This window comes from Mustela nivalis, assembly GCF_964662115.1.
Source record: "Mustela nivalis genome assembly, chromosome: 7".
Classification (NCBI taxonomy): domain Eukaryota; kingdom Metazoa; phylum Chordata; class Mammalia; order Carnivora; family Mustelidae; genus Mustela; species Mustela nivalis.
Genome location: NC_139026.1, coordinates 94549136 through 94563119, shown reverse-complemented (window position 1 = coordinate 94563119; position 13984 = coordinate 94549136). Strand labels below are relative to the sequence as shown.

General features: G+C 35.9%; 2 pseudogenes across 2 annotated transcripts; one reads left to right on the top strand and one right to left on the bottom strand.

Moving 5' to 3' along the window:
- Positions 1–3460: 3460 nt before the first annotated feature.
- LOC309870326 (large ribosomal subunit protein eL8 pseudogene) lies at positions 3461–8589 on the bottom strand (annotated as a pseudogene). The gene is made up of 2 exons: positions 8566–8589; positions 3461–4242 (listed from the first exon to the last, which is right to left on the bottom strand). The product of its transcript is annotated as a large ribosomal subunit protein eL8 pseudogene (transcript).
- A 1348-nt stretch (positions 8590–9937) lies between these two features.
- Positions 9938–10812, top strand: LOC309869906 (olfactory receptor 6C2-like; annotated as a pseudogene). The gene has a single exon. The product of its transcript is annotated as an olfactory receptor 6C2-like (transcript).
- The last annotated feature ends 3172 nt before the right edge of the window (positions 10813–13984 follow it).

Sequence of the window (13984 nt, the reverse complement as noted above, 5' to 3'; positions counted from 1 at the left end):
GGTTTGAAATAGAAAGATATTTACTGGGCACCTGGGTGGCTTAGTCAGTTAAACATCTGTCTTTGGCTCAGGTCATGATCCCAGGGTTTTAGGATCAAGTCCCTCATTGGGCTCCCTGCTCAGGTGGGAGCCTGCTGCTCCCTCTGCCCCTCCCCCTTTCATGCTCACTCTTTTTCTCTCGCAAAAAGATTTTAAGGTAAAAATGTAAGTTAAAATGCTGCGTCGTATTCTTTTTTTTTTTTTCCAAAAAGATCAGATATATTAAAAGTATAAAAATTAAAATATAACACATAAAAATTACATGTAAATAGTTGAACACAATAAGGTCTAAGTACAAAACCAATGGAAGAAATTATAAAGAAATGATCACTAGATAAAACAAACTTTGCATACCTTAAAAATAACTATGGAACAACCTGAAATGACAACAATAAGCTGAATTTCTATATAAGAAACTGGAAGACACCTTTCTTAGCTTCCTTCCCCAAATACTTCGTTGAACACCTGCAGGCTGTTTATAGACACCAAAACAAAAATATTGTAGTCAAATAACCATGTTTCCAATAAGGATTTTCTGCTGTTTATTCTTAGGATTTTTGCTTGTTTGACTGCTTAATTCTATTGCCTCCCATCAGGTTATTTTAAATGCGTGGACTTCATTAATTTGTTCAACACATGCTTTTATCACACCCCAACCAAGGCCAGACTGTGCTAGATACCAGGAACATATACTGGTGGACAAAACAGATATAGTCCCTTCCATCACAAAACTTAAGAAGACAAACATTAATCAAGTGATCACACAAACTGCATTAAAAAAAAAGTAGAACACAATGATGACATATAAAAAGGACTTTACCTATTGGGGTATGGGATGTGTATGTATCAAAGATTTCCCTAAAGAATTCATATAAACTTCCAGGATATACAGTGTGAAAATACATGCTTTTAAAAAACATTTTATTTTTATATAACCTATGTGTACCATTAGTGAAGCAATTTTTAATAATTTTTTACATTATTTTAGTACATAAATTACATGGGTAATTTTTAAAGAAAAATGTTATTTTGATGTCTAGATAGTATTTATTAAGTTGAACAGTATTAATCATGAAATCACCTTATAATCTAGGTAAGATTGAAGTTGTTTAATCTTAGATGAATAAAAGTATCTTTCTAAACTCTCTGAAAAAAATCAATCATCCTAAAGAAGACTTCAGGCACACCATTAAAAAAGAAGGCTAGTTAATAAGGATAATCTCAGATTCTAATGGGAATAAATCATTTGACAAATATCGAAGAACTTACTGTGTGAGATGCGTGATATTATTCTTAAAAAAAAAAATATATATATGTATGCAAACATGGGTAACATTTTGAAGGACAACCACCTAAATAATAATGTTCATTTTTGGGTTTATAGGTTCTATGATTTTTTAATGTTTCATATCTACTTTTGAATTGTTCTATATTAAATATGCATATATGTGTAGTTTTATATGGGAAGACTGTTGCCTAACTCATTGCACTGCCTAAACCATGTGTGAATATATGATGAAGAATAGTTCTGATTTGTAATTAGAATCTTACTTTTCTATGCCTGGATTGAGCTGATTTCTCTTATTACCTCTCTTTCTCTCCAAGGGTACTAACCCCATTGGTGCTTGGGTTGGGATTTTTTTTTTGCCAAAATAAATTATAGTTTAGATTCATCAGAGGGTTTTGATTCAGGGGCCTTAGGGACCTTTTTATTGAGTTTTTTTTTCTATGTACCATATTTGAAGAAGGTAATAAGGAGGGTCTTTAATTTAAAAATCTGTTTGGCCTCATAGAAAATGAGAACACCCATTTCTGAAGACCTAGAGAGGCTTCTTAACTTTTGAACTTAGTTATCTTCCCTTTCCTTAGAGTGCACAGACATAGTTCCTCATTTGAAAATAGGATGGTATATCTTGTAACCTAGCAGCCATATGTATATTCATAGTGAGTATGGGTTCCTAAGGGCCAAAAAATGTGCTTAGATGCTCCTACTGGTATCTTGTTGTTCAGTTGGAGGTTCACTTATGTCACTTGAGGTACAGCTTCCAAGTGAAACAATGAAGAATGTCAAAGGTAAGTACTGAATCTTTTACTTGTCAGGTACCCTTAGTATTTGTAACTGATGGAGAGGATATTTTTGCTTTTCTCTATATAATATGTTTCACTACATATTTTAATCTGGGGAGAGAAAATAAAATACTTCTTTCTTTCTTTACATTAAAAAAAGATTTTATTTATTCATTTGAGAAAGAAAGAGAACACAAGTGGGTGATGAGACAGAGGGAGAAACAGGCTCCCTGCTGAGCTGGGAGCCCGATCCCAGGACCTAGAGATCATGCCCTGAGCTGTTCATGAGCCAAAGGCAGATGCCTAACCATCAGAGCCATCCAGGAGCCCCCCCTTTTTGAACATTTTTAAAAGCAGTTTCCACGCCCAATATGGAGCTTGAACTCATGACCCTGAGATCAAGAGTGGCATGCTCTACTGACTGAGCCAGTCAACTTTTCCTCAAATACTTTTTTCAAACTTTATTTTTGATATTAAGACAATTTTTGAGATTTTTTTAAAGAGCAAATGAACCTTCATCAAATTGACAACATGGGCGGACTCATTTAATCTATAATTAAATTGATAGCTTCGCAGGTATAGTGGTTTGATTGGCACACAGAAACAAGTCTCCAGGTGTCTACGGAACCCTCACTTTGTCTCTATTTCTTCTATCAAGTGTCTGTCTACATATCTATTCCATTTATCTCAATTATCAATGGGAAAGATTCAATTAGAAAAATCTCCTTCTATTTTAGCACCAGTGTCACTAATCATTGATCTGTCTCATAAACCCAGGTTAATATCTCTCCCCACCCCTCTTTTTTGTAATATCTGCAACCTTGGTATTATACTGGGGAACTTTTCTTAGTGGAAACTGATACTATTCACTCATTTCACAAAAGTAAAGTGAGCTTCATATCCTTGATGCAGGAAACATACATTTGTTGGGAATAATAAAAAAGTCAGAGGAAGCTATTTAGACACCAAACTAATTGGGTCTTATGGGGATGCTTTTTAAATTTTCTAATGGGAGAAGACATGAAATATTATAACAACTTTAGCCAATAAAAATACAGTGTAAGCCACATTTGCAATCCAGAATTTTCCAATAGTACCATTTACAAAAGTGGTAGAAACAAGCAAGATTTTAAGTTATATATTTCTCTATTTAAATATATCCAGCATATTATCATTTCAGTGACTATCCATAATAAAATTATTGAGATATTTAATATTAAGCTTTCTTATCAAGTCTTCTAAATATTATATGTATTTTATAGTTGCTGCATATCTCATCCAAACCAGTCACATTTTTTGTTTTGAAAGATGACCTTTTATCACTCTTATGTACAGGAAATTCAACAGCATCCACTCAGTCCAGTTTAGTGGCCAGTTCTTTAGCCTTTGCCTTTTCCAACTGGCAATGTGAGTCATGGGCTTTTGACCCAGGATGTTTCCTCCCCAGTAACAGTGGATTTCATCCTATCTGTCAGTCATTGGTCCTGATAGCTTCCACCTGCTTAGCCAGAGCTCCTTTGTCTTCTGAGTTAACCTGTATGAAGGTGACAGGGTGCAGGTCTTCTGTGGACCAGATGCACCAGCCTGGCCTTCCCCTTGATATTGCAGTAGGGAACCCCCATCTAATGACACAGGGTGGGCAGGAAGACAACCAGCTCAGTAGGATCCAGGTATATATAATCATTACCATCTGAGCCTTCTTGTTTTCCACCAAGGTGGTGACAGCTTGCAGAGAGGTGGCCTCTTACTGGGGACATCTCCTTTGCAGGCAGCTTTCTTCTCAGCTGAGCAAACCATTTCTACCTCTTCTCTTGCTTTGTCTCTGTATTTGTGGGCCAGCTTAAGCAGTTGAGTTGCTGTTTGGTGGTCCAAGACCTGGGCGAATTGGTTAATCACAGGAGGTACTTTTAGATGTTTATAGAGAATAGCCCTTTGCTGCTGCAGTTGGATATAGCAGAGGAATTTGACAAAGCAGGTAAAGTTCCTTTTGGGCTAGATGTCCTTTCTGATGCCCAAATTCTTTGCCCTTTTCTCAAACAAGGGATGACCACGTCTTGGCCTCCTGTTTCTTCATGACAGCAGGGGCCAGGGCCAACTTTTTTCCCTTGTTTTCTTTCCTTTTGGCGTCTTGGATGGCTGAAGGAGAGAATGAGACAAGCCACACTTTCAGTGTTCAGATAATAAATCACATGTGGCTAATCAAAAAGAATGTAATCTTGCCATTTGCAATGATGTGGACAGAACTAGAGGGTATTATGCTAAGCAAAATTTGTTAGTCAGAGAAAGACAAGCACCATATGATTTCAGTCATATGTGGAATTTAAGAAACAAAACAGATGAACATGGGGAAGGGAAGGAAAAATAAAATAAGATGAAAATTGAGAGGGAGGTAAACCACAAGAGACGCTGAACTCTAGGAAACAGTGTTGCTGGAGGGGAGGTGGGTGGGGGAGAAGGGATAATTGGGTAATGGGCATTAAGGAGGACACTTGAAGTGAGCACTGGGTGTTATATGCAAGTGATAAATCACTAAATTATACTTCTGAAACTAGTAAAAAAAAAGTAAAGTATTCAGGCCACTTGGACACTTAAAAAAATAATTCATATGTGGCTAATGGCTACTGTGTTAAATAGCAGAGACCTAGAACATTGATCGAAGGTAGCAAAGGGCTGGATAGACCATGTATTCAATTAGGCATTTCAGAACCACAATTATGTTGCTCTTGCCCAGACCCTGAGTGATTTGTGTAGTTGGCCTTTGGTCTTCTTACCACATTGATAGATATACTGATGTACGTATAAATTGTATTAAGAAGGAGAACATCAATAATATGGAGGAAAATTCTGGAACATATGGTCATTTTTCCTTCTTCAGAGTGGATATGACCAATCCATTAAAAATATAATTAAATAGATTTTGGCAAAAAGCATCTCATGAAGAGCACTCTTTTGCCCATGTTCTCTAAAATACATCCTCATCCTTTTCACTAAAGTGAAAAATCCACTGTAGAGATTCATTTCTTTATTTATATTTAATATATATGTTTACATGATTCTGGTTGTGAAAGTGTAAATTCATCAAAATTTGTCATGCAAAACTCTGTGACAGACATTATATTTAGTGCTGGGTATAAATGAGAATATAAGATGTTTAAATTCCTTTCCCAAGTGGGACTTACAGTTAGTTTTAAGGGAGGGGAAGACAGATAATTTTGGAAAGTGTTGATTATTAGGAAGAAACCTAAAAAGACTGGTGTATATTAGAGTGAACAGATGGGAGGAGTCTCACCAAATTTGGTGGTCAGGGGTCAGTCCTAGAAGTAGATGACATTTGAATTGAACCCACAGTGACAACATGATTCCAGGAGTATGCCGACAGGAGAACAATGTAGGCAGATGGTTCAGCATGTGTAGAAACCAAAGGAGGTCTGCCCTGAGGATCAGACAGAAAGCCAGATAACCAGGATGTGGTCAAAGACAGTGGGGATGGGAGGTGACTAGTAGGCTATGGCATAAGCTTTGTTCTATGGATAATAAGAAGCTATTGTTGCATTTTAAGTTAGGGAGGGACATGGACTAATGAGTATTTTAAAAAAGTTCCTCCAGCTGCCATGAATGAAAGAGTAGTTGAGAGGGGAAAGAGGGTAAACAGAGAATTCAGTTCAGAGAGACATGTGGGATTTTTGTCTAGTATACTGTGCTGGTGAGCTTTTGTTAAATTAGAAGTGTATTTCATAGTCTCTCATGGTTCACCTCCCCTTCCAATTTCCTCCGACTCCCTTCTCCTCTTTAACTCCCCATGTCCTCCATGCTATTTGTTATGCTCCACAAATAAGTGAAATCATATGATGATTGACTCTCTCTGCTTGACTTATTTCACTCAGCATAATCTCTTTCAGTCCCGTCCATGTTGCTACAAAAGTTGGGTATTCATCCTTTCTGATGGAGGCATAATACTCCATAGTGTATATGGACCACATCTTCCAGGTAGTGGGTATTATAGAGGGCACGGATTGCATGGAGCACTGGTTGTGGTGCAAAAATAATGAATACTGTTATGCTGAAAATAAATAAAAAAATAAAAAAAATAAATAAAAACCAGAAAGATCTAAAAAAAAATGTATTTCATTGTAAAAAGATGCTGCAGTTGCCCCTTAACACAGATTTGAACTGTGTGGGTCCACTTATGTGGATATATTTTTTCTTCTTTAATAAACACAGTAGAGTACTATAATTGTATTTTTTCTTCCTTATGATTTTCTTTAACATTTTTCTCTAGCTTACTTTACTATAAAAGTACAATATATAATACTTACAATATGCAAAGTATGTGTCAGTTGAAAGTTACATGTAAGGCTTCTTATTGGCAAGTCTTCTGGTCAACAGTAGGTTATCAGTAGTTAAATTTTTGGAAAGACAAAAGTTATACACAGATTTTTGACAGTGCAGGGTGTTGGTGCTTCTAATCTCTGTGTTTTTCAAGCGTCAACTCTGTGTGTGTGTATTTAGCTTTCCCTCTCTTTCAGGTGATAGTGAATAGACAGTATGAAGACTTATCTTTAAATTTAACATTTTATTTTTGAAATTATTTCAAGTTTATAGAAAGCTTGTACAATTAAGAATAGTACAAAACACATCAGTATCCAATTCACATAATGTTGATATTTTATTCTACTTACTTTATTATTTGCTGTCTGTCTCTCTTCATAACAATTTTTATGACACATTTGTGGTTAAAATACAGATATCATGGCCCTTAACTACTGTATCCTTACATAATGCAGTGTGCATGTCTTAATAGAGATTTTTACTTGCAAGTCCATAGTAATGTTCTTGACTTCAGTGAATTTAACACCAAATCAATAATTTTATTAAATTTGCCATCCATACTTTTACTTTGTTCCTGACCAGTAACATCCTTTTTTTTTAGTTGCTTAAAAAAAGTAATTTATTATTTCTCACAATTCTATGGATTAGCTGAAAGTTTCTCTTTTTTGTTTTTAAAAATTTTTAAGTTTTAATTTCAATATACATTAATATATGGTGTTACATTAATTTCAGATATACAGTATAGTTATTCACCAATTCCATATATTATTCAGTGCTCATCAAGGTAAATGTATCTTTTTTTTTACATCAACTTTTTTTTTTTTAGTATTTTTTAATTTTAAGCATAACAGTGTTCATTATTTTTGCACCACACCCAGTGCTCCATGCAACCCATGCCCTCTACAATACCCACCACCTGGCACCCTGACCTCCCACCCCTTGCCCCTTCAAAACCCTCAGATTGTTTTTCAGAGTCCACAGTCTCTCATGGTTCACCTTCCCTTCCAATTTCTCCCAATGCCCTTCTTTTCTTTTTCTCCCCATGTCCTCCATGTTATTTGTTATGCTCCACAAATACGTGAAACCATATGATAATTGACTCTCTGTGCTTGACTTATTTCACTCAGCATCATCTCTTCCAGTCCCGTCCATGTTGCTACAAAAGTTGGGTATTTGTCTTTTCTGATGGAGGCATAATACACCATAGTGTATATGGACCACATCTTCCTTATCCATTCGTCCGTTGAAGGGCATCTTGGTTCTCTCCACAGTTTGGTGACCATGACCATTGCTGCTATAAACATTGGGGTACAGATGGCCCTTCTTTTCACTACATCTGTATCTTTGGGGTAAATACCCAGTAGTGCAATGGCAGGGTCATAGGGAACATTTTAAATTGAATTTTTCTCCCTTCTAAACAGTACCTAAACTAGGTCAGTCATTGTATTTAATAGTTATGATTCTTTAACCTTCTTTGGAATATTTCCACAGCCTGTATATTTTGTTATATTTTTGAGGTGCACATTTTTGAAGAATATAGTTTGTTTCCACTTCCTTTTTCAATAGAACTTCTTCAGTTTGGGTTTCCTTGATGTTTTCTCCTCATTCAATTCAGGTTTCTCATTCTCAGAGTACTATATAGATAGTATGGTTATTTTCAGGGTGATACATATGATCACCAGGTCAAATTGTCCAATTATATGGTCATTACTTTTTTTTTTTATAGCTAACAAGCAGTCTATATGAATACACTTAAAGAACACACAAGTTTTCTATTCCTCAACTAAAATTTCCCCAGTTTTGTATCTCTCAATGGTTTTTGCCTGATTTGATCTTTGCTGTAGTGATTGCCAATGTCTGATTTCCAACTCAAGGTCTTGCTCCACATATGTGGGCTGGTCCTTGGCATTCTACTATGAACAAGAGTTCTCCCTTCCTATCAACTTATACTTGATCCATTGCCTGTGTATATGTTTGGTCTCATGAATTCTTAGTTTTCAATGCTTATAATTAATTTCTGTGCTTACTAATTATGGTGCTAAAATTGTCACACATTTTGCCAGTGGGACCTCCTTCAAGTTGGTTTCAGTGAACCTTGTTGCAAACCCCATTGTCTGAGAATTTCCTTACTTTTGGCATAGCAAGATGTTGCATGTTCACCTGTACCTATTTTATTTCAGTCCTGGATCAGCCATTTTTTTAAGGGGACCTCTGTTCATTCATCTTGGGGCTCTAGAGTGAGCTCAGTGCTATTTGGTTATCTTTTTACTTAGCCATTTTAGTGGGCTAAAAAATACAAGCAAGAATATATATGTATAATACAGTATACAAATAAACATGCACTCATAGACATGAGCATATATAAAATGCATATATATCTTTATATACATATTTTCAGAATTATAAATTTATGCTGAAACTTCCCATTCTTCTCCAACCATTTAGGATTCTTTCTTATCTTTCCCCAATCCATATTGATATCTTTCTAATTCCTTATAAAAATCTCTGACAATCAAAATGTTCTCATTACTCAGTCCTATAATAAATTGAAAATAGTTTCAGCATAGTTTCATTCATACTCCTTGAAAAAACAAGTGTACTAAAAAGAGTTCAGGATTTGTTCACATTACTTTTTATCCTCCTATCAGACCAAGACTGAGAGGATATAGTTAGATAATGTGTTCATCAGAACTTGCACTAGTCCTTTCTTTTCCCCACTGGTATGGTTATGGTATTCATTTGAGATGAAAATCGGTTGATTTTTTCCAGTTCAGCTTTCAGTTTTATGTCCTCCTTCTTGTCATCATTGACTTAAATTGATTTTGTTTTGAGTATTCATATTAGAAAGTTTACAAAAGGCAAAACGATATGACAACTGTATGAAACTATTAAAAGTGTATGGTGGAAGTGTCATTCCCTAATGGGAAGGAATTAAATAAATTATATAAGAGCATCCCAGAGCACATTTGTGTGTGGTTGATACTAATCTAGAAAAGGGGAAGAAATTAATGATGTGAAAAACAGACAAGGAGAGCTGCTATGTGAAGAGCTAAATGTCTTCTTGAGGTGATCAGAGACTGGCTTCAGAAAATACAAAAAATAATATCTGTACAGTACTTATTATTTCCTTCATACTATCATAAGCATGTACTTAGTTTATCTTATTTAAACCTCATAGTAACTTTAAGATGTAGTATTATCATTACACCATCTTACAGAGGAGGAAATTGGGAGCACAGATTGGTTAAAGGACTTGTCCAAGGTAGTTCATGTAATAGATGACAAACTCGACAAACTGTGTTTGTTTCATTGTGGTACATTCAGTGGGACTAAGGTCATCACCTCATGAAAGACCTGTTTTGCAGTTATACAAGGCACAGCATGTGACTAGGTTTAATTTTTGTTTATAGTCACTATTCATCCTGTCATATTTTGACATTGCTCCTCAGATACAATTTCTGTGACTTTTATGTGAAGATTGGGCAGTGGTGTGAAGCCAATGATGAGAAACCATTCAGCAGTAACAACGTTCATCTTACTGGGTTTGACAAATGACCCACAGCTAGAGATTTTTATTTTTATCTTTCTGTTCATCTCATATATGTTAAGCGTAATTGGGAATCTGACCATAATTTCTCTCATCTTGGTAGATTCTCATTTAAAAACAGCTATGTATTTTTTTCTTCAAAATTTCTCTTTCTTAGAAATCTCATTCACAACTGCCTGTGTCCCCCCATACCTATACGTCATATCAAGTGGGGACAGAACCATCACCATCAAGGCTTGCTTCAGCCAAATCTTTTTTATTGTCCTCTTTGGATCTACAGAATTTTTCCTTTTGGCTGTGATGTCTTACGATCGCTACGTGGCTATCTGCAAACCCCTGTATTATGTGACCATCATGGACAACAGAGTCTGCAGGAATCTCATCCTCAGTTGTTGGGTATCCGCCTTATTGATTATCCTTCCACTCCTTGGTTTGAGTCTCCATCTGGAATTCTGTGACTCTGTTATTGACCATTTTTATTGTGATGCTTCTCCATTACTGAAGAATTCATGTTCAGATACTTGGTCTATAGAGCAGCTGGTTATAGTCTGTGCTGTTTTGACTTTCATAATGACCCTTGTGTGTATAGTTCTGTCATACATATACATCATTAGGACAATTCTAAGATTACCCTCTGTCCAGCAGAGGAAAAAAGCCTTTTCCACCTGTTCTTCCCACATGATTGTGGTTTCCATCACGTATGGCAGCTGCATATTTATGTATGTCAAGCCTTCAGCTAAGGATGAAGTGGCCATTAATAAGGCAGTTTCTCTGCTCACTATATCTGTTGCCCCTTTGTTGAACCCTTTCATTTATACCCTGAGAAATAAACAAGTAAAACAGTCTTTCCATGATACCCTTAAAAGACTTGCATCTCTTTCAGAGAAATATTAGATTTTCATATTGGGAGTTTAAATTAAAACAAGAAACAACTTATCCTGTATCAATATGAAACCATATATTACAAATGGTATATCAATTCAGCATATAGGTGGAAATTGAATGAGGAGAGTTGTGTAGTTCTCAACTTTAAGGAATTTTAGTTCTCAATATAGAGGAACAATAAAGGAAATTTAGAAGAGAATCTAAGGAAAAATTGTGATGGACCCAGCATTATGCAGATAGATACTTCTAACTTTTCTGGAACTTCTGTGTCTTCCTAATCTATATTTCAGTCAACTCTTTTTAGTCTTATCAGGTATACATTAGTCATTAGTCTTGTGTGTTGAATCTATTCCATTCATGTCGCTGTTTTTCCCTCCTTGTAACACTACCTCTTTCAAAGTATTTTCTCTTTTCAAGAGGATAAGAATGCTGGAAAAATAAGCTCCCTTCACCTTCAACTCTGTTTTGTTAATCCTGCCTCACAATAATCATGTGGATTTGAAGAAAATTCTATAGTCATCCTTGCCTCTTCTAATCAGAACTTATTAAAACATGTATGAAAAATCATTACATAAACAAAGATATAACCAAATGGTCTTTTTAAAAAAGATTTTATTTATTTATTTAGACAGAGATTTTTTGAACCCCTGAGAAATAAGTAAAGCAGTCTTTTTGTGACATTGTGAAAATATTGGTATTTCATTTATAGAAATAGTAGAACAGCATACTGAGAACTCAAATTAAAAGTTATATTATCATTCATCTGTTGATGGACATCTAGGTTCTTTCCATAGTATGGCTATTGTGGACATTGCTGCTATAAACATTGAGGGAGACAAACCATAAGTGACTCTTAATCTCACAAAACAAACTGAGGGTTGCTGGGGGGAGGGGTTTTGGGAGAAGGGGGTGGGATTATGGACATTGGGGAGGGTATGTGCTTTGGTGAGTGCTGTGAAGTGTGTAAACCTGGTGATTCACAGACCTGTACCCCTGGGGATAAAAATATATGTTTATAAAAAATAAAAAATTAAAAAAAAGGTATATTATCAGAATATGGGTGGAAATTGAAGCCACTGAAAATGGCAAGTTTTGACAGGCATTAAAGAAAGTTTGGAAGAACATCTAATAAAGAATGATGAAGGATCCAGTATTATGAAATGGGCATTTCTTTACTCCTGTGCAACTGATTATATCTCCTCATAATCTGAAACTCAGTCAGCTCTACTTAAGTTGTCTTTAATGTTCATTAGTCATTAGTTTTTCATGTCAAAACTGTTCTGGACGTGTTACTGCTTTCCCTTCCTTGCAATGCAATCTGTTTTGAAGTGTCTTTCCTTCTCAAGGGGATAGCTACACTGATTTTCAGGATGTAAAGCAGTCTTCATTTCGGGCTTGTCTATCGTGTCTCAAAATAAACAGTATGTGATCTCTTCCTTTTCATTCATAATTTTATTAATTGGGGTCCTCTCTATTGTCTTTTGGATTAGTTTGACCAGTGGTTTATTGATCTTATTGATTCTTTCAAGAAAACCAGCTTCTAGTTTTGTTGATGCATTCTACTGTATCTCTATTTTCTATCTCATTGATCTCTGCTCTAATCTTCATTATTTCCCTTCTTGTGTGTGGAGTTGGCTTAATTTGTTGTTGATTCTCCAGTTCTTTAAGGTGTAAAGAGAGCTGGTGTATTCTGGATTTTTCAATTTCTTTGAGGGAGGCGTGGATGGCTATGTATTTCCCCCTTAGGACCATCTTTGTTGTATCCCATAGGTTTTGGACTGAAGTGTCTTCATTCTCATTGGTTTCCATGAATTGTTTAAGTTCTTCTTTGATTCCTTGGTTGATCCAAACATTCTTAAGCAAGGTGGTCTTTAGCTTCCAGGTGTTTGAATTCCTTCCAAATTTTTTCTTGTGGTTGAGTTCCAGTTTCAAAGCATTGTGGTCTGAGAATATGCAGGGAATAATCTCAATCTTTTGGTATCAGTTGAGCCCTGATTTGTGACCCAGTATGTGGTCTATTCTGGAGAAAGTTCCATGTGCGCTCAAGAAGAATGTGCTTTGGAGAACAGTGTGGAGATTCCTCAAGAAATTAAAAATAGAGCTTCCCTATGACCCTGCAATTGCACTCCTGGGTATTTACCCCAAAGATACAGATGTCGTGAAAAGAAGGGCCATCTGTACCCCGACGTTTATAGCAGCAATGGCTACGGTCGCCAAACTGTGGGAAGAACCAAATGCCCTTCAATGGACAAATGGATAAGGAAGATGTGGTCCATATACACTATGGAGTATTATGCCTCCATCAGAAAGGACAAATACCCAACTTTTGTAGCAACATGGAGGGGACTGGAAGAGATGATGCTGAGTGAAATAAGTCAAGCAGAGAGAGTCAATTATCATATGGTTTCACTTATTTGTGGAGCATAACAAATAACATGGAGGACATGGGGAGGTGGAGAGGAGAATGGAGTTGAGGGTAATTGGAAGGGGAGGTGAACCATGAGAGACTATGGACTCTGAAAATCAACCTGAGGGTCTTGAAGGGGTGGGGGCTGGGAGGTTGGGGGAACAAGGTGGTGGGTATTAGGGAGGGCACGTATTGCATGGAGCACTGGGTGTGGTGCAAAAACAATGAATACTGTTATGCTGAAAAGAAATAAGAAAAATTGTGTATTCAGCTGTTGTTGGATGGAATGTAATGCATATGTCTGTTAGGTCTTGCAAGGTCTGTAGTATTGTTCAAATCTACTGTTTTCTTATCAGTTCTGTTTGGATGGTCTTTCCACTATTAGAGCTTAGAATAGGTATTAAGGTTTCCAACTGTTATTGTATTGCTATATATTTCTTCTTTTGTTCTGTTAATAATTGCTTTATATATTTAGGTGCTCTGATGTTGGGTGCACAAATGTTTACAATTGTAATATCTTACTGATGGTTTGACCTCTTTATCATTACAATAAGGACCTTCTTTTCCTCTTGACCATTCTCGAATAAAGTCTCTTTTTGTTTGATTAAAAAAAAAAAAAGACATACAAATGGCTATGAGATGCATGAAAAAATGTTCATCATCACTAGCCATCAGGGAGATTTAAATTAAAACCACATTAAGACACCACC